Genomic DNA, 20,043 nt, shown 5'->3' with positions numbered 1-20,043 from the left:
AGAATATTTAAAGCTGGATGTAGGATGCTGGATCAGAGTGCTTCGCCAGAATCAGGAAAGTGGCTGGATCTGTGAGTCCCTGTGTGTTGTCAGCTGTCTCTATTTATGCTCTAGAATGACATCACAAAGGGGGGGGGTGTGTGCAGGCTTAGCTACGCCTGCCCTTGTGAGCTGGAATTGGACCAAACTTCATATCCCCCTTGCAATTTGAGTGATTGGATCAAGGCTGGGTGATGTCATGTTTTATGATTTGCTTTACAGTCCTCAGAGACCTCCCTTTAGCCACTTGTCTCCAAATCTGATTTTATATTAAATGTACATTTCTACATTGATCACCTTTATACAAATCACACATAAAAATTCCATATTTTACATAGCAGCTATTCCTCAAAACCCCGCAGCGGTGGGATCTTGTCTCCCCTTTCTAGCGAATTTTGCCCTTTTCGCTATGAACACACTTTCCAATTTTTATGCAAATGTCCACAAATGTGCGTGTTTAACATAGGGATATGTGTGTACATTTTCACAATTCTACCAGTAATACATTTTGTATAAAACCACATATCTTGCCATTCCTGTCCAGATCATGTCACACAGTTCTGCCGCCTCTTCATACGTGCAGCCAGAAATTTAATCAACAACTCTGTCATTTTTATATTTTTCACCATTTTGAATAGCAAGTTATGAGTCTTTTAAAATGTGTTCTTTGTTCATGTTTAGCAACAGATGGTCACTTGGCTCTGCCTCTTTTTGTCCCCCAGCAGTCCACAGCATCTCCCTCCTTGCTTGTTCCTTCCAGAGGCCCTTTTATGACCCCTTTCATACTTCCAATTTCCTGGGCTGCAGCTTTGTCATTGTTCCTTTGCTTTCTGTAGACAAGATTCTGTTCTAACCTGCATTTAACACCTCCCCGTGAGTTTCTGCTGATAGGAAGGCCCTCCTTCTGGGAGAAAAATCTGCTTTTCCAGTTCTGGCAGCTTCAGCCAAGCTGATTAACTTTTAAATTTGGCAAAAAACACATTTGTTTCATCACATACAAATACATTTCTTTCTCGGCCTTAAAATCTGTGGAATCAAAAACACAACTAAAATCAATATTTCTTTTTGGCAAAAATCCTGTTTATGTTTGCTAATTCAGCAGGCTTTTTAGTTTCATTTCATTTTAAAGCTTCCTCAGTACTCCTCTGACAGCTGTCATTCAGGCAGCCCCGGGTACTGCACCCAGATTTTGGCACAGAGGCTGTCAGTTTTCAGACTTTGTATGTTTCACCATGTTTCATTTGATACATGGATTTTAGCACCAGGCAAGATTGTGAAAGTTGAAAAGGGTTGTGTTGTAGGCATTTTGGAGTTTTGGGCACTGTAAGAGGATTCAATTCAACACTACAGCTAAGTCAATGCCTAGTCTGGGATACTGAATGGAAACCCTTATTGATATATCTTTATGTCCAGTTCATGCGTTCTGGATGACTACCCCTATATAACACCCCTCTCTTGGAATCCCCCTGACCCCACTGAGCCAAGAAGTAGTTCTGTTTTGCAAGTTTAAAGGTTTATTTGATAATTTAAACAATATATATATATATCACGCTTTATAATAAATTAATAATTGAATATCACACTGAATCTGAGCAGTAATCAATAATGGATAGTCTGGCACTAGCACACTTGTGAATAGGAACAGAAGAATAAGGTGGTAGAGAATGCTTTACAGATGGATGTAATGTTGAATGAAAATTGCAATACAGAAAATACTCAATATGATTTCAACAAAACAATGTAATCACTTTTCTCTGGCAATCCCCTCCCCCCTTTATGCAATGCAAGGAAATGGAAGGAAAACACACAGTTCTCAGAAATGCAATCAAATGTAATTCAGTTCACCCCAGCAAGCTTAGACTACAGATCGGAGTTTTAAACACAGGCCCAAAATGCTTTTACATGTGCTGGCAATGAAGTGAAAAATATGCTAAAATGCTTTTAATTCCCCCTAGAGGTTCAGGGTGAGTGGTATCAAGTGAATATTAGTCCAGGCTCACTCTAGCAATGTTTCAGGGATGGTTCTTAAGAGGCAAACGAATTTTTAGCAAGGAAACTGCTGTTTTCACACGTGGAGAAATTTGCAAATCGCGGTAAAATCGCGAGTGCGTTTTTCGCGATTGCGGCAAAACTGTATGGAATAGGAATGCGGTTCTAGGTTCGTAGGAAAGCTAAGATTCTAAGCTTTCAGAGGAAAGTTACTGAAAGTCTCTAGGACAAACGGTCACGGAGATATGAGCGATATGGTAAAGGTCGTTTTTCAGATTTGAAATTTTAAAGTTAAAAAAAAAACAAGTGACAGCTAGCAACTAGAAAATGACAGGTGACAGCTTTACTCAAGTTAAAATAGCTTGCATTAGATTATTTTAACTAAGAGATTGGGTTCTGCACAGTTCTGCTAGGTACTCACAATATATTTAGAAATAGAATGGGCCTCGCCACGGATCTGGTCAGGTTTTAGACTGGACTCTGGTCTGGTCTCTGCACTTCACAGTGATCTGGGTCAGCTCTCTGGTTCTGCTAACAGTGGTCTGGGTCAGCTCTGCTCTCTCTGGTCTAGCCTCTCTGGATTCTGGAGATTGATGGATTTGAAGTCTGGATCTCTGGATGTTGTATGGTCCGGCAGAGCGCGTTGCAGCAAATGGAATTGAATGTCCCTATCTGTCCTGGCTGTCTGCTTTTATGTGTTTTGAAAATGGGTGTGTGTGCAGCATCACTAGGCTCTACCCCTCTCCACTTATCATTGGCCACTTCATCCTCTTCCCCTTGATTGGGGGAATGAAATGAAGTGTCATCATGATGAGGTCTGTTTATGGTACAGAGAACCCACCCCTGTCAAATTACACACAATCTATATTTTGACCCAAAAGACATATTTGCACAGGTACACATTTGTTTAAAATTACATGCACCCATCACATATCACAGGAGGTATACCCTGTCCAAATCTGCTCTTCCTGGGAGCTTGCATTGAGAAATGGCAACACATTTCACTTTTTGGTCAGGTTACCAATATCAGATTCTTACTCAAATTTATACACATGTGTGCAAGGCATGCAGGCATTAATTGATGAAGTATCAGACTTTTAACATGCATACATTTTAAGTAATACCCTCTTAACTGCTAGCTTGCCCCCAGATCATGCCACCGGTTCTAAAAACCTCTTAAAATGTGGGCAGAAAAATCACAAGAATTATGGTATCATTTAAATAATTATGACAAGTCCGTACTATGAATTATTCATCTTTTTCTAAACCATATTCTGGCTACAGGGGTGTGTCTTTTCAGGTCACATGGTACAGAAACCAGTCTTTCCACTTTCTTCAAGCTCAGCCTCTGTCTCCAGTTTCTCCCCCTCCCAGTTTCTGCCAAGAGGAAGCCATTTTTATTACCCCTGCAATACACCATCTGCCTGGGCCCTGGAAGGCCCATTGTTCAAGAGGAAGCCATTTATGGCCACTTCCATAAAACATTTGCCTGAGTCAGGACAGGGCTTTGTTCAATTTCCTGCAGAGCCCAGGTAATTCAATCAGAGAAGTGTCAGATCCCTTTTGGTGGGAGCAGCAAAAAGGCAGCTAGGCCTGGGAACACAGCTGTTGTGCAAGTCTCATCTCCTGTCGGGGGTAGCTGGTGGGCAGAATTCAGTTCCTTAAGCCAGGTTTCAGATAAAATGTCACTTTTGTTCCCCAGTTTAAGTCAAGACAATTTTTTAAATATGCAGCTAGGATGCTGATTCTAAATTTAAACTATGACATTTAAACAATTGCAACCGATGTGACACTCAAAGTAGGTCACTCATTTCTTTTAAACATTTAGATTTTTGGTAGTTTTAAATCCAGTTTCAGTTAGGCTGCTGCAGACCTGCAGAGCTCAGCCAGTCTTTTTATGAACATTCAAGTCACTTCAGAATATAACTTTACATTGGATCCACCTCTCAGTAAGTCTTTCTTTGGCCTGTTTTGGGTTCATTTATTCAGTTTTACACGAAAAAGAAAAAAATCTGGTGTTGTTTTAAAACGCCGGCTTTCTGATAGTGGTGAGTACTGGTAATGCCCCCATTTTTGGGATTTAAGAAAATGAATTCCCCACAATTCTAGGTTGCTTTTGGCAATCAGCATTGCCATTCCCAATGATTTCAGGCTACTGTGTCGGTAGTCCAATGGTGGTTTTAGGCAGTGCCCTTCTGTGCCCATAACATCGGCAAAATGGGTGGCAGCCTATTCTTCATGCACTTCCCTGGGCATTTTCTGGGAATCTCTGGCCATCATGATGTTTTCAATGCCAGTACTGCACAGTTTTTGAGGTAGGGCTCGGATGCGTCGATAAAAACATCCCACAAGCCCCCCTCTTGCGATGGCCATTCTGTTTCACTGATGGGACTCGCAAGACCTGGGATGTTTCCTCATCTTCTTCCAATAGATGGCACAGTTCAGCATCTTTTCCTCCATCCGGTCGGATCGATCGGTTCTCCTCGCCGGTCCTGATGGGAATATTGGGCGGTACCCTGGGCCCCTTGCGTCTCTGTTCCCGGTCTCCGGATCGTCCTCCTTGGCCCGTCTCCAGGTTTTCTTTCTCCTAGGACGACAAAGGAAGAGCGGCAATACCTATTCATGGACATTTCTCCCCCACCATTGATATAGTGGGGTGGCATATAAATTTATAGTCAAAACATATGAACATGCACATTTCTTTTTGCATTCAAAACGAAAACACCCACATTGAGAAACTCAGAGTTTGATAGGCGATATGTAGGATATTTTTAAGTTAGAACTGAATTAATCTGAGACAGTACCCTCTAGGATTCCAGAGGATTCCTCCAGTTGTTGCAGAGTGTGCCTGGGATGGCAACACTTCAACTGGTTTATGTGGACCCACTTGTCTTCCCCCTCTGCCAAACCGGATCTTGTAGGCCACAGGGGAGATTTTGTCTATAATCTCAAAGGGTCCCTTCCATGTAGGCAAACATTTTCGCTGTTTGGCCTGGTTCCTTTGAAAGTTGTATAGATAGACCCGGTCCCCCACCTGATATTCCTTCCTGGAAGTTTTCAGGTCATAGTGGGTCTTCATGCTATCAGCTGATCTTTCTAGATTCCGCTGAGCATAAGCAAAAGCATGTTGAAGGTGTTTCCTTAAATTCTCCACATACTCATGAGTTGTGGAGGCATTTATCAGTGTCTGCTCTTGGGTCCTGTAGAGCAAATGCTGAGGAAGCACCATCTTGCGCCCAGTCAACAACTCAAATGGTGACATTTTGGTTGCAGATGAAGGGGTCAATCTGATGGCCATTAGGACCAGAGGTAATCGGATATCCCAACTTGGCCCAGAATCTGCCACAAACTTCTTTAATATGCTCACAATGGTTCGGTTATATCTCTCTACTGCCCCAGAAGAAGCTGGCCGGTAAGCAATATGCAACTTCCTTTTGACCCCCAGTATCTCCCACATCTTTGTCATCACTTCACTGGTGAAGTGGCTACCTCTGTCTGACTCAATCCTTTGAGGTAGACCAAAACGGGAAAAGATGTGGTTAATCATCAGGGCAGCTGCAGTTTCTGCCTTGCAATTTGGGGCTGGGAGACATTCCACCCACTTGGTAAACAAGCATGTCACAGTCAACATGTACTTATTCCCCCTAGCAGAGCGAATCACGGGGCCTACAAAGTCGATTTGTAAATCTGACCATGGCAGTGTCATCCCCCGCTTTTGGAGAGGCGCGCGGTGTGTGAGGGATGTTGGCTGAAATTGTGCACACACAAGACACCCCTTCAAGTATTGGTCGAGGTCCTGCCCCATGTGTGGCCAGTATGCAACCTCTCTTAAGATTTCCAATGTTGTGTGAAACCCCCTATGACCGGCGGTGGCCGCATCATGGGCGTGACTCAACATCAGGCTTCGGAATGAGGTAGGAACCACCCACTGATCGTGGCCAGCTTTGGATTTCCTTACCAGCAAACCGTCTTGGATTCGGAACATTTTTGGACATTTCATCAACACCCTTAGGTCCTCTTTCCCAATGTAATCGGTATCCGTCAGGGGAAAGTTCTCAGGGTCCTCAAGGTGCTGGTAACACTTATCAATAATTGGATCCCCCTTCTGAGCTGTAATCAAATCAGCATCAGGGGTCTCCTTACTCCATTGTGCAATTGAAAGGTCATTGTGAGCATTTGTCTGGGACCTAGTGATAGCAGTGACCTGGATTTCCCCCAACAGGGACTCAATCTCAATTAGATCCCCTTGGATGGCCCCGGTTTTGGCCAGCTGATCAGCTAAGTCATTTCCAGTTTTGTCTGGTCCCTCTACTTTGGAATGACCCTTGATCTTTTTCCAATAGATGGTCATCTCATTCGAGGTGACCAGATCATCAATGTTTTGGATCAACTTCCCATGTTTCAAGGGTTTGTTGTTAGCACATAACATGCCTCTGGTTTTCCAATTAACCAGGTGCTCGACGAACCCGTTCCGTACATAATCCGAATCTGTGATTATGACCAGTTCGTGGAGTTGATGCTGGACAGCAGTGAGGATGGCCTGATGCACAGCCATCAATTCTGCCACCTGACTACTTCGGGGACCAATTTTGTATCCAGCGGAGGGTTCTGGAAACTCCTTCACCCATGCATTCCCTACGCCGGCCACCAGTTCTTTCTCCCCGTTGTTGTCAACATGGTACGAGCATCCATCCACATAGACAGTGGGCATTCCCTCACACTTGTCCTCTTCAAAGACTTTGTGGGGGGAATTAAGGTATGCCTCCATGTTGTCCTTTATTTTTAGACTTTCGTCCTCGAGACAGTTTTCTCTGGCACAATCATGCAAGTCAGCCAGACCTTGCGCGAGGGGACTCTTCTTGTTTTGGCCATATCGGACCTCCACAGGAAAGCCTTGCATTGACAGAATCCAGGAAGTAATTCGGGAATTACTCACATTTCTGGCCCGGATTCTGTCACTTTGGAGATATTGCAGAGGCTGGTGTGGAGTCTCCCCTAGGATGTGTTCCCCATGGATAAACGGGCGGTAATTCTTCAATGCCCACACCGTTGCCAGGAGTGCCTTCTCACAATCGTTGAATTTTTCCTCCACATAGGAGATTACTTTATTGACCTTGTCATGCTTTTGGTATAATACTGCTGTCAAGCTTGTATTAGAGAACCCCGTCTCCAGGAAGAACTCCTTGTTTCTGACAGGGTAAGCTAGGCAAGGCGCTTGTGAGAGGCTTCTTTTGAGTTGTTTTACTGCCTCAACTTGTTCTGGACCCCATTCCCACTTGACCCCCCCTTCAGGAGATGAATCAGGGGTCTGGTGATCTCTGCGTAGCCCTCAATGAACTTTCTGCTGTAATTAGTCAGTCCAAGGAGGCTCCTTAGTTCCCGCAGAGTTGTGGGGTCCTTCAGTTTCTGAAGTGCTTCCACTTTCTTTTCCTGGGGACAGAGACCCTGAGGAGTAATCTCATGCCCCAAGAAATTAACACGGGTTCTACACCACTGTGCTTTCTGAAAGGAAAGTTTTGCTCCGGCGGCCCTCAACTGCGTCAGAACATAACGGATCTCCGCTATGTGTTCCTCCACAGATGAACTTTTGATGAGGACATCATCTACATAAGCCAGGTTACCCCTCGCACCCAGGTCGGGCATGGCCTTATGTAGGAAAATGTTGAATTCATTGCCGGAGTTGAGGTATCCGAAGGGAGTCCGGGTCCATGTGTATTGCTGGCCCCCAAAGGTAAAAGCCAGTTTGTATTGGTCCTCCCTGCTGACAGGCACAGTCCAGTATCCATTGGTCAGGTCTATTGCAGTGAATACCTGTGACCCCTGGATCTGGGCCAGAACTTGGTCAATGTAGGGCAGAGGCCATCGGGAAGTATGGACCCGTTTGTTGAGCTCCCTGAGGTCGGCACAGAGTCTCCACTGGCCGTTTGGCTTCAATATTCCCCAGCACCGGATTATTGAAGGTGCTGTGGACTGGACGGATTATTCCCCGGGACTCAAGGTTCTTAATTATTTCAGTAAGGGACTCCATTGATGCGAGAGGCAAGCGATATTGCTTCACAAACACAGGAGTCATGCCAGGGTCCGTGGGGATTGTTGTTGTGTGGATGTCAGTGCGACCACAGTCATATGAGTCTACCGCAAATAGATCTTGGAAATCCAAGAAAACTTGTTTCAACTTTTGCTTTTGTTCCAGAGTCACACAGGCATCAGCTAGGTTGACTCTCTCTTCCACCATCTGCCTGAAGCCTGGAAAGACTTCTGGTTTGGCTATCTCCGCGGCCTCCTCCAACTGGGTGGAGAAGTCCCTGGTCAGAGTGCTGATTTGGACCGGAGGCTTCAGGTGGGAAAGGCAGCCCTCATGGACCTGGAAAATCACCTCATCCCTCCTGAAGTCACAAGTCACATCTTCCTTGCCATAGGGGCAGGAAGTGTACACCAGGAAGTTCCCCCCATGCCGGGTAAAAATCCTGTCTGGTGTTGTATTGTCATCACTGTCACTGTCAAAGCAGTCCTTGGGGATGGACCCTAACAGTTCTCTAACTAAATCAATGGAAAAATGTCGGTCATCAACCGCCATTCCAATAATGGTGCCTGCGGCTAGAGTAATACACTTTAAGTCGCTGTTATCCACCTCTATTAGAATGGTGTCATGTTCTATGTCGACTAATGGTGTTGGGTTTACCCCAACCCTTGCTGTTGGAGAGAAGCGTTTAGATGTATGTAAGCATCAGGGTTTTTCAAATGTTGTCTTCTTTTAGATTTCACTTCCAGGGAGAATTGTCGGGTCCTTTCTGGGATGGTGACTTCCTCTTTGATCTGAATTTCAACTGCATAAGGTAGCAATTGAGCTGACCTAAATGCTTTTTCTGGATCATCAAAGCCCATGGGATTATCCGCTAATCGGGACCAAGCTTTGAAGTTTATTAGGTCCAAACTAATGGCAAAGCGATTGAGAATGTCACTGCCTAAGTAAAAGGCGGCATGGACGTCTCGCACGACCCAACAATTGTGGACTATGCTTTTGTTGCCAATGGAGATTTTGAGCATACACCTGCTTGGCAGGAGATGTTTGGAATTAGGTGCTTCCAGGTCCATTTCCCATTTGTCTATCAGTTTGAATGTGGGAATGGCTGGATCTTTTGGGAGTTGGCGGAACATGGCTTCGCTGATGAAGCTCTTACTGTTGTTCAAACACACTCGAGCGAGAACAGAGTCCTTCCCATAATTTAACTGAACAGGGATGAACAACTGCTCCCCAATTTGCTGAATATCAGCCAGGCTCTGAGCTGATTTCACATCTTTCTGGACTATAGGAGTGGGAGTTTCTGATTGTGGATTAGTATAGAATTTCAGAGTGTTTCCTTCCAGCGTGGAATACCACTTTAGACTGGAAGGAAGGTTGATTTTCAGAAATAAAGAGGACCCCCCATCACCAGTCTGTTGTCCTACTGCTATTACTGTCACGTCTGGAATTTGGCTATTCTGGAAGTGAAATTCTACTTGGTCAGATTTTTGTTCAACCATGTGGCAGGTGCCGTTTAAACTAACATGGTTGACACTCTGTTTTAATTTTATTGATCGGCTAGTCTGGGTCCAGAGGACCTTGTTTACGCAATCTATTAAGGGTGACAACCTCCTCAGGAGGTCATTCCCCAGTAAACAAGGGGTGCCCTCTGGAGTCACAACTATGACCGGGTGTTTCAACTTGTGTCGCCCAATTTTAATGTCCAAATCTGCCGTCCCCTCGACGGGAATTTCCCTCCCGTCAAAGTTCTGCAGTTGTCCAGGAAGAGAGGTGAGAGGAATTTGGTAATTCTCTCCCCTTCCTGCATTCAGTTCATCAAAGGCCCTTCTGGACAGAAGGGTAGCTTGAGATCCCGTGTCCACCAGTGCCAAAATTGTACCCTGTCCCTGTACTTGTACCGGGGCATAGTATCTTCCCTCCTTCTCCTCAAGGGGGCACAGATAATGCACATTTTTGGACAACTGGTGGGCTAACTTTCTGGTTTTGGACATCGCTAGCGAAGAGATTTGGGCAGAATTCTGTGGAGAGCCTTGGGAATCTGAAAGAAAAAGTTGGCAACTGGAGATCAGAGCCATTGTGGGTTCCCCTGGCTCCGGTTCCGGGCCGCCCCCCCCTTTTTGGAGGCAGTCACCAGGATGGGCTTGAACCAGGGGATTTTCTTGCTGTTGGTACTGGGATGAGATGGTGGGCGGGGTAGCTCCGTCTCCACATCTCCCCAGTCTGGATTTGCATCCCTAGGGACCCATTTTTCTTTGGGAGGAGTTCCCCCCTCTCTGAAGGAGAAGATCCTTTTCCCAGGATCTTCTGAGGATCCCTCGCCCTCAAATTGGAAGATCTGTACCTCCTCCTCAAACTGAGTCTGTTTGGGTCTTTTGTTTCTCCTACCCCCCCTCTGCTCCTTAGGAGGCAGACTTTCAGGGGCAGGAGATTTTGTTTCCGGTTCCTGGGTTTCCAGGGGCTGTTTACAAGTGAGGAAGGAAGCTTCCTCCAAGGCTTTACACCCCCCTTCCCCTTGTGCCTCCTCCCTGGGAACCGGTGAGTTATCGGGGTGCTGCCCCCGTCATTGTTCTGGAGCACCAGGTCCAGAGTTGGGTGTGTTCTGCGCCGGCATGCCGATCTGAGGGTTCTGCTGAGCCCTCAGTATGTGACCCAGATCCCGCGCCATGTTTTGAACCTGGCGCTCTAACTGGGAAACCCGCTCAGGCTGATACGGGGCCCTGTTTTCTCCCCTGGGCTGATCCCGGGAAGGGTAGCTATCCCTTCTTTGGTAGTACCCCTGGTTGGGAAGATTTGGATACCCCTCCACCCTTGGCCTCCCCTCTCCCGGATTCGGTTGTCTGGGCTCAGGGAATTGGGGAAAGAAGGGTGGAGGATTTTGGGGCTGGAAGTTGGGTGGATACCTGGGGAAAAAGTTCTGCCCAGGATTTGGAGAATTTCTGCCCTCCGGTGGGAAGCTAGGAGGGAAGTTCCCTGGGTTAGGTGCTTGGCTGGATCCCCCCCTTGGGCTGGAGGAGTCCACACATAACCCAGGATGGGCGACTTCCCTTGTAACGGGGACTTACATAGTCAGGAGAGCGAGGGACCCCATTTGTGGGACTGCCTCCTTGGCTCCCTGTCTGTGACTGGCCCGAGGATCTTCTGGGCCTAGCATTATTAGGTGCAGGTAGGTTTTTAGGCCCCCCCATCTCCAACTCTAAAACGGGGGTGACCTTTACCTCTGCCACCTTGGCAGCAGCAGGGGTGTTGTTGGCTTTGGGGTTTTTGGGCGCATTATTTTTATTTTCTATTGGCTTCTGCACCTCATAGATCCGGGTCGCCTGTTCAATGACCCAGTCTAAAGATCTTTTCTCATGAAAATCTCTCACGAGCTGGGTCATTATATATTTGGGCAAGGCATGGAAAAATGTATTGACAAATTCTCTGCTGTCTGTGCGCACCCTTCTGGTGGTCTGCGCAAAAGCACGCTTTAACTCCTGCACAAATTCTTGTGGGGCCTGATCCTCCCCACATTGTAAATTGTAGGCTGCCTTGCGAGCCTCTCGAGGATTTCTATGAGTAGAAAAATGTTTCAAGATGGCCGCCTTATAGGTGGACCATCTTAAATGATTTTTGTCCTCCAGCCCTGCAAAGAAACTGGAGTATTCCGGGGAGAAGGTCCACTTTACATATTGAATACAGCTTTGGCTGTCCTTCAAATGGAAAGTCTCCATCATTTGCTCATAGAGCTCCAAGTGTTCCCAAACAGAGTACTTGGCGTTCTTATGATAAGGCGTAATGACACTCCTGATTGCCTTAATCTGTTTCAATGGGTCCTTTAATCAAGGCCCTTTTTGCCTTATTGGCCTTTTTGGTTCGGGTAACCCTTGTCCATTCGTCCTCTGACTCAGAGGCACTGCTCCCAGAGGTTCCTGTCTGAACTTCCAGGTTTTCCCGGATTCTGCGAGCCTGGGAATGGCTGGCAGAATGTGGGGACCTGGTCTCCTGTGTCCTGTACCGTTCAGAGGAGTCTTCAGATTCCTCTTTGCTGCCAGGATTTGATGGGTACCCCCCCCACTGACCTAACTGGGCAGAGGTTTTCAGGATGCCCTTAATGGGCCTACTCTCCTGGGGTTCCCCACTAAATTGCACTGTGCTTGGGTGCCCATACCCGGATGCCCGCCCCTCCATTCCTGGGTGGTACTGGCCTATGAGCCCAATGCTTCTGGCTGGATAGTAATCTGCCATCCCTGTGGCCCTGTGCTCATGTGCGCCAGGGGACATGGGGGTGGCAGAGTCCAGGGACTGAGAGAAATAAAGGCCTCTGGTACTAGGGCTCCTGGGGTTATGCTCAGGAGTTTCTCTTTCCCATGAACCTCATCTCTATCCGCCCCTGCTCCCTGTTGCAATGCAAGAGCCTGCGCCTTCAGTTCCTCAGTTAAGGCCTTACTAGACTCTATCAGTCTCGCCTGCATCGCTACCGGTTGTTGGAGCCTATCATTGTGCTGCGTTTCCTGATTGGTCCTGGAGCACTGGGCCAGTCTTTGCTGCAGGAGGGTTACCTCCTGAGCTGTGTCCCTATTGGCCTGCTCCTTTCTTGCCAGAGCATCCTCCACCTTCCTCGTGTGCTCTAACAAGTTCTGGTGTTCTTTTTGGAGGTCACCCAGTCCCTGGAGGGCCAGGTGATTTTCTTCCATTTTCCTTTTTAAGTGGCAGACTTCCTGGCCTAAGGTATCCCTTTCCTGACTAAGAGCCTGCATCTGTGCCGCCAGGTCGTCCCTTTGCCTTTGGAAGGCACCAGCTTTCTGGCGCTCCTGGTCAAACTCTGCCTGGGTATCCAGGTCTTTCAAAATCAGTTTATTGCTCTCTGCCTTCTCCCTATCTAGGTGGCTTTGCAGGGTGACTACCTGCTCAGCACATACCCTATTGAAGTCTAACTGTTGCTCCAGTTTTTTCTGGCTTTGCAGTAGGGAGTCCAAACCTTCTTGGTACTCCTTCTGCAAGGCCAGAAATCTGGTATCCTGGTCAGCCTTTTCCTGTTGCAGGATGTCCATATCCTTCTTTATTTTAATGATGTGCTGTCTACTCTCATTTTCTGACTCCTGGCTCCCCTGCAGCCTCTGCTCAGAAGAGACCAGGTCAGATTGGACCTTCTCTAACGCCATCTGTCGCTTGTTCACCAGATCTTGGCTTTCCGTACATTTATCCTGCATGTCTCCCATATATAGGTACAGGTATGCCGCTATCCTAACCATCTTGTCTTGTTCATCCTTAGCTTTAGGAGCCATGTATAGTTCACTCAGGGCCACATGTAGGGGACCCTGATCTCCCCATATATCTGACCCTGTTTCAGTGACCTGTTGCGTGATGGCCTGCAACCAGACCATGCGGTCCTGGTGAGTCCACTCACCTCTCACAAATAACTTATGTAAGAAGTTCTCTCTGGCTATTTTCATGTCTACTAAGGTCGTCATTCTAGAGATTGGTCTCTGTCCTGACTTACAGAAATTAGTATTTTATTTTTGCAAAACAGAACTTTTTCTTAGAGCGTTCCTTTGAGGAGTGCTTTACAGCGTAACACAGCGTGGTGATCCGACCGGATATGTGTATCTGGTCAGCTGGCACACTGTATTAATCTGCACAAGTGATAGATCTAACCCAAACGTCCGGCCGAGCCCCCAATTTGTAAGAGGATTCAATTCAACACTACAGCTAAGTCAATGCCTAGTCTGGGATACTGAATGGAAACCCTTATTGATATATCTTTATGTCCAGTTCATGCGTTCTGGATGACTACCCCTATATAACACCCCTCTCTTGGAATCCCCCTGACCCCACTGAGCCAAGAAGTAGTTCTGTTTTGCAAGTTTAAAGGTTTATTTGATAATTTAAACAATATATATATATATCACGCTTTATAATAAATTAATAATTGAATATCACACTGAATCTGAGCAGTAATCAATAATGGATAGTCTGGCACTAGCACACTTGTGAATAGGAACAGAAGAATAAGGTGGTAGAGAATGCTTTATATAAGTTCAGATGGATGAAATGTTGAATGAAAATTGCAATACAGAAAATACTCAATATGATTTCAACAAAACAATGTAATCACTTTTCTCTGGCAATCCCCTCCCCCCTTTATGCAATGCAAGGATATGGAAGGAAAACACACAGTTCTCAGAAATGCAATCAAATGTAATTCAGTTCACCCCAGCAAGCTTAGACTACAGATCGGGGTTTTAAACACAGGCCCAAAATGCTTTTACATGTGCTGGCAATGAAGTGAAAAATATGCTAAAATGCTTTTAATTCCCCCTAGAGGTTCAGGGTGAGTGGTATCAAGTGAATATTAGTCCAGGCTCACTCTAGCAATGATTCAGGGATGGTTCTTAAGAGGCAAACGAATTTTTAGCAAGGAAACTGCTGTTTTCACACGTGGAGAAATTTGCAAATCGCGGTAAAATCGCGAGTGCGTTTTTCGCGATTGCGGCAAAACTGTATGGAATAGGAATGCGGTTCTAGGTTCGTAGGAAAGCTAAGATTCTAAGCTTTCAGAGGAAAGTTACTGCAAGTCTCTAGGACAAACGGTCACGGAGATATGAGCGATATGGTAAAGGTCGTTTTTCAGATTTGAAATTTTAAAGTTAAAAAAAAAACAAGTGACAGCTAGCAACTAGAAAATGACAGGTGACAGCTTTACTCAAGTTAAAATAGCTTGCATTAGATTATTTTAACTAAGAGATTGGGTTATGCACAGTTCTGCTAGGTACTCACAATATATTTAGAAATAGAATGGGCCTTGCCACGGATCTGGTCAGGTTTTAGACTGGACTCTGGTCTGGTCTCTGCACTTCACAGTGATCTGGGTCAGCTCTCTGGTTCTGCTAACAGTGGTCTGGGTCAGCTCTGCTCTCTCTGGTCTAGCCTCTCTGGATTCTGGAGATTGATGGATTTGAAGTCTGGATCTCTGGATGTTGTATGGTCCGGCAGAGCGCGTTGCAGCAAATGGAATTGAATGTCCCTATCTGTCCTGACTGTCTGCTTTTATGTGTTTTGAAAATGGGTGTGTGTGCAGCATCAGTAGGCTCTACCCCTCTCCACTTGTCATTGGCCACTTCATCCTCTTCCCCTTGATTGGGGGAATGAAATGAAGTGTCATCATGATGAGGTCTGTTTATGGTACAGAGAACCCACCCCTGTCAAATTACACACAATCTATATTTTGACCCAAAAGACATATTTGCACAGGTACACATTTGTTTAAAATTACATGCACCCATCACATATCACAGGAGGTATACCCTGTCCAAATCTGCTCTTCCTGGGAGCTTGCATTGAGAAATGGCAACATATTTCACTTTTTGGTCAGGTTACCAATATCAGATTCTTACTCAAATTTATACACATGTGTGCAAGGCATGCAGGCATTAATTGATGAAGTATCAGACTTTTAACATGCATACATTTTAAGTAATACCCTCTTAATTGCTAGCTTGCCCCCAGATCATGCCACCGGTTCTAAAAACCTCTTAAAATGTGGGCAGAAAAATCACAAGAATTATGGTATCATTTAAATAATTATGACAAGTCCGTACTATGAATTATTCATCTTTTTCTAAACCATATTCTGGCTACAGGGGTGTGTCTTTTCAGGTCACATGGTACAGAAACCAGTCTTTCCACTTTCTTCAAGCTCAGCCTCTGTCTCCAGTTTCTCCCCCTCCCAGTTTCTGCCAAGAGGAAGCCATTTTTATCACCCCTGCAATAAACCATCTGCCTGGGCCCTGGAAGGCCCATTGTTCAAGAGGAAGCCATTTATGGCCACTTCCATAAAACATTTGCCTGAGTCAGGACAGGGCTTTGTTCAATTTCCTGCAGAGCCCAGGTAATTCAATCAGAGAAGTGTCAGATCCCTTTTGGTGGGAGCAGCAAAAAGGCAGCTAGACCTGGGAACACAGCTGTTGTGCAAGTCTCATCTCCTGTCGGGGGTAGCTGGTGGGCAGAATTCAGTTCCTTAAGCCAGGTTTCAGATAAAATGTCACTTTTGTTCCCCAGTTTAAGTCAAGACAATTTTTTACATATGCAGCTAGGATGCTGATTCTAAATTTAAACTATGACATTTAAACAATTGCAACCGATGTGACACTCAAAGTAGGTCACTCATTTCTTTTAAACATTTAGATTTTTGGTAGTTTTAAATCCAGTTTCAGTTAGGCTGCTGCAGACCTGCAGAGCTCAGCCAGTCTTGTTATGAACATTCAAGTCACTTCAGAATATAACTTTACATTGGATCCACCTCTCAGTAAGTCTTTCTTTGGCCTGTTTTGGGTTCATTTATTCAGTTTTACACGAAAAAGAAAAAAATCTGGTGTTGTTTTAAAACGCCGGCTTTCTGATAGTGGTGAGTACTGGTAATGCCCCCATTTTTGGGATTTAAGAAAATGAATTCTCCACAATTCTAGGTTGCTTTTGGCAATCAGCATTGCCATTCCCAATGGCTTCAGGCTACTGTGTGGGTAGTCCAATGGTGGTTTTAGGCAGTGCCCTTCTGTGCCCATAACATCGGCAAAATGGGTGGCAGCCTATTCTTCATGCACTTCCCTGGGCATTTTCTGGGAATCTCTGGCCATCATGATGTTTTCAATGCCAGTACTGCACAGTTTTTGAGGTAGGGCTCGGATGCGTGGATAAAAACATCCCACAGCACACAGCCAATGTCATTTGTAGGCAAATATTTTTGGGTTTCACTTGCAAAGTGCTGCTATTCTCTCTGCACTCTGGTTGCTGGTCATGGAGCCCACTGGCACATTTCTGCAGGGTATGCTATATTCCACTGCACATGCACCATGGGTGGCTGGTTGTGCATCCCTCTTTTTGTGTGCTGAAGCAAACGGTTTTTGTAGGTTTTTGTAGGTTTTTGCGTGTACAAGGGTTTTGCCGCCATTGTTGCTGTTTCTTTCCCCATAACTGGCAGGGTGATGCCGCATAGCATAGCGGAGTGGGTCAATACATCCCACACAGTGCACACAGGGAATGAGCGCTGTTAATTTGAATGTTAACAACAATTACCCTATGGTGTTCTGCCAGGGGGAATCAATTAATTTAATATTTTTTGTTGAATACACTAGGGACCAGTTTTGCCTCCTTGCCCACTACAAAGGGAAATTATATTATTGCAGCTGTAAATAGTGGGGGTGCAAGACAGGCTTTCTGTGGGGGAGTCCTTTGTGAATTATGCCCACCATTTGTCCTTGGTTGAAGCAAACTCACATATTACATTTTCTAAAATCAGCCTTGATTCTTTGACATGTGGTGTGTTTTAATGATCAATGTTCACTTTGCTTTTGCGCTGAAAGTACAGGGTTGTTTCTTTCAGTCATTAATTAAACACACTTTTACTTATCATCTGTTTGTTTTTCTGCTGAAAAGTGGGTCTGCATTGTCACAGTGTACCACCTTTTGATGGGTGGCAGTTTCAGTGAAAATTTGTCATTTGTTTCTCAGACAGTATTGTGATGCACTTTTCCAATCTGCACTTTCATTACATTTTTGTTTTAGCTTTTTCTAGATTTCAACTGCAGAAAACACCCACATAGTCTGCCTATATAGGCCCCTCCTAGGCATGCAGGTTTCTGAATGCTGGCAGGTAATTTCCCCAGTGGGCATTCAGTTCTGTTAGTTTGGGGCCTTTGATTATACCCCACGCTTCTGACATCACACCCAATGTGCTTGGGCTACAGGAAGTGGAAGGAACAGGGAGGAAAGATAGAGGCAGGGAGGGACAAGATTGTGGAACATTTCTCAAGCTGTAAGGAACTCCCTCTGTCTACACTAACCCCAACCCCTTCCCTTCTCAATAGAATCAAAGGCTCTTTTTTATGCAGCACCCTTGTGTGAGGCTACTCTTTTTCTAAATGGGTTTATCCTTTGATTCATTGTTCCAGAACAGCTTTGAAGGATCAAAGGGAGGCAACCTCCTCCCCCGGGCTACAGTGGATGGCAGCAGAAAAGACAGCATGTATGGGAGAATGCACCCAATGCTTCCACAGTGGAGCCTGGCTCACACATGTGTGATATCAATTGGGTGTGGCTGTAATGATTATGAGAAATACCATCCAAAGCACCCTAACTCATGTATGGCTTATATTTAAAGTTTAACTTGCTACCATTACTGTAAATGAATAGTTATGGGATCTTGAGACCGAGGTGCATATGTTAATGATAATGTTAAAGGATATTTCTACCATGCACTGTCACCGCCGGTGTGGTCCCCTGGCGCTCTGGCAGCTCTGAAAAGTAAGACGGTGGGGTGGGTTAGTAGGGTATAGCGGGACAAAAGATAGAACAAGAAGTTTTTTATGTACTGTTGGCTGCTTCAGTTCGGTTAGCACTGTTCGCTGAGCATGGGTGCGGTTATGGATCGGTAGACTCACACTCACATGGGCAGTTGTGCGGGCCTATGTGTGGTTTGTTTTGTTGTTGCAGTGTAGTGAGGTTCGTGCGGATTGCTGTGCAAGGATGTGGTTGTGTTTGTTTAGCGTTTGAGAGGTGTATGCAGAGAGGAGAGATGAGGATTAGTGATTGGGTTAGTGGGGCTTTTATTACCTTGTTTCTTTGGACGTCCATCACTCTCCGAGTCCCTCGTCGTGTCCTGCAAATAGTGGTGTTGTGTCTCTGTAACTGTTTGGTGATCTATGGGTAGGAAGGTGATGAGAGCTCCCCCCTTGGGTCAAGAAGTTTGCTCATAAATCACCAAAGGGGTCACCTGCCATTACCTCCCTGAGTTTCTATTGTGGGTTCCTACCCTCCGATTTGTAGGTGCTCCCTGTCTCACTGGGCATCATTGATTGGTTAATGCTCCCTCGTCTGCAGTTAGAGTGTCTGCTTAGGCTATGACTAGAGTAGGTGTTTGCTTGGGAGTGCACATATCCTGGGTTCCCTCCAGGCTTCTTCCATCCATGCATGCTCCTGGGTGTCCGTTTCTTTTGCAGCTCCTGCTCTTATGCGACAGTGAACGTGGCTGTCGATGCAGATATCAGGGGGGTACACATACCCTGAGCCTGCTCTGTGCCACACAAAGGAAAGAGATGCAGATAGGGCCACTGACTTACCCATGCACATGTGTTTACTATGCTTTTGGCATGCAGTTTGTGGAGAGGGTGTTCTGGTCAGCAGACCACCTTCTCTGAGAGAGAATGGCCCACATCATTTTATGTTTAAATACATTGTTTTTAAAGCCAGGGCTTCCACACCCTTGCAAGATGGCAATTCTTCACAACAGCAATTCATGTTTGTAAATAGATTTAATGTAGATGGGTCTTGTATGTCTCAGACGCCTGTCCTGTTGGTAGACTCTCAGTGGTCGGTGGTGGTGAGGTACAGGGATGTGTTTTAGTTCATGGGGAGAAGAGGATAGGCAAGATGCTTTAGGATTATAGCAAACTGCACTTTTCCCTTACAATGAAACAAATCGCCTTCCCTACATCTTCATAATCTATTTTCTCTTTTGAATTATTTCCAAAACTGACCATTTGATCTGCGACCACCATTTACTCTGTGGACATGGCTCTGATGCAGCGGAGTACACAGGTGGACTACTAATGTTAAAGGTGATAAATAAAAGATGTGTATCAAGAGCACTGAAGGTCAGGGCGCATGCGTCAAAGAACAGTTTCAGCCCAGAATAAGGGAAGTTGAGGAAACGCTGCAAGGCCAGACAGTGGTGCAATAGGCTGTGATAGTAGTAGTCCGGCATGGTCATGTTTCATGGTGTTCTGGCAGATCTGTATTACACAATCGTGGCGAACAGGCAGCTCTGTATGATGAGGGGAGCAGTGGCTGTCTGTCAAGTTTGAATTCTTTCATAGAGTTGCACTGGTGTATGTCAACATCCAGGCAGGGCTTCTGTATAGGAGTAGTGCGGCAGAACAGGGTGGGTTGCCTAGGTTTCCCATTCTGAAAATATAATGTTGTTTAGAAACACAGTGCATCTCTACCTGGGTAACTCT

Source organism: Ambystoma mexicanum, chromosome 5q (assembly GCF_040938575.1).
Source record: "Ambystoma mexicanum isolate Mex_15411 chromosome 5q, UKY_AmexF1_1, whole genome shotgun sequence".
NCBI lineage: Eukaryota > Metazoa > Chordata > Amphibia > Caudata > Ambystomatidae > Ambystoma > Ambystoma mexicanum.
This window is presented reverse-complemented; position numbering follows the sequence as displayed.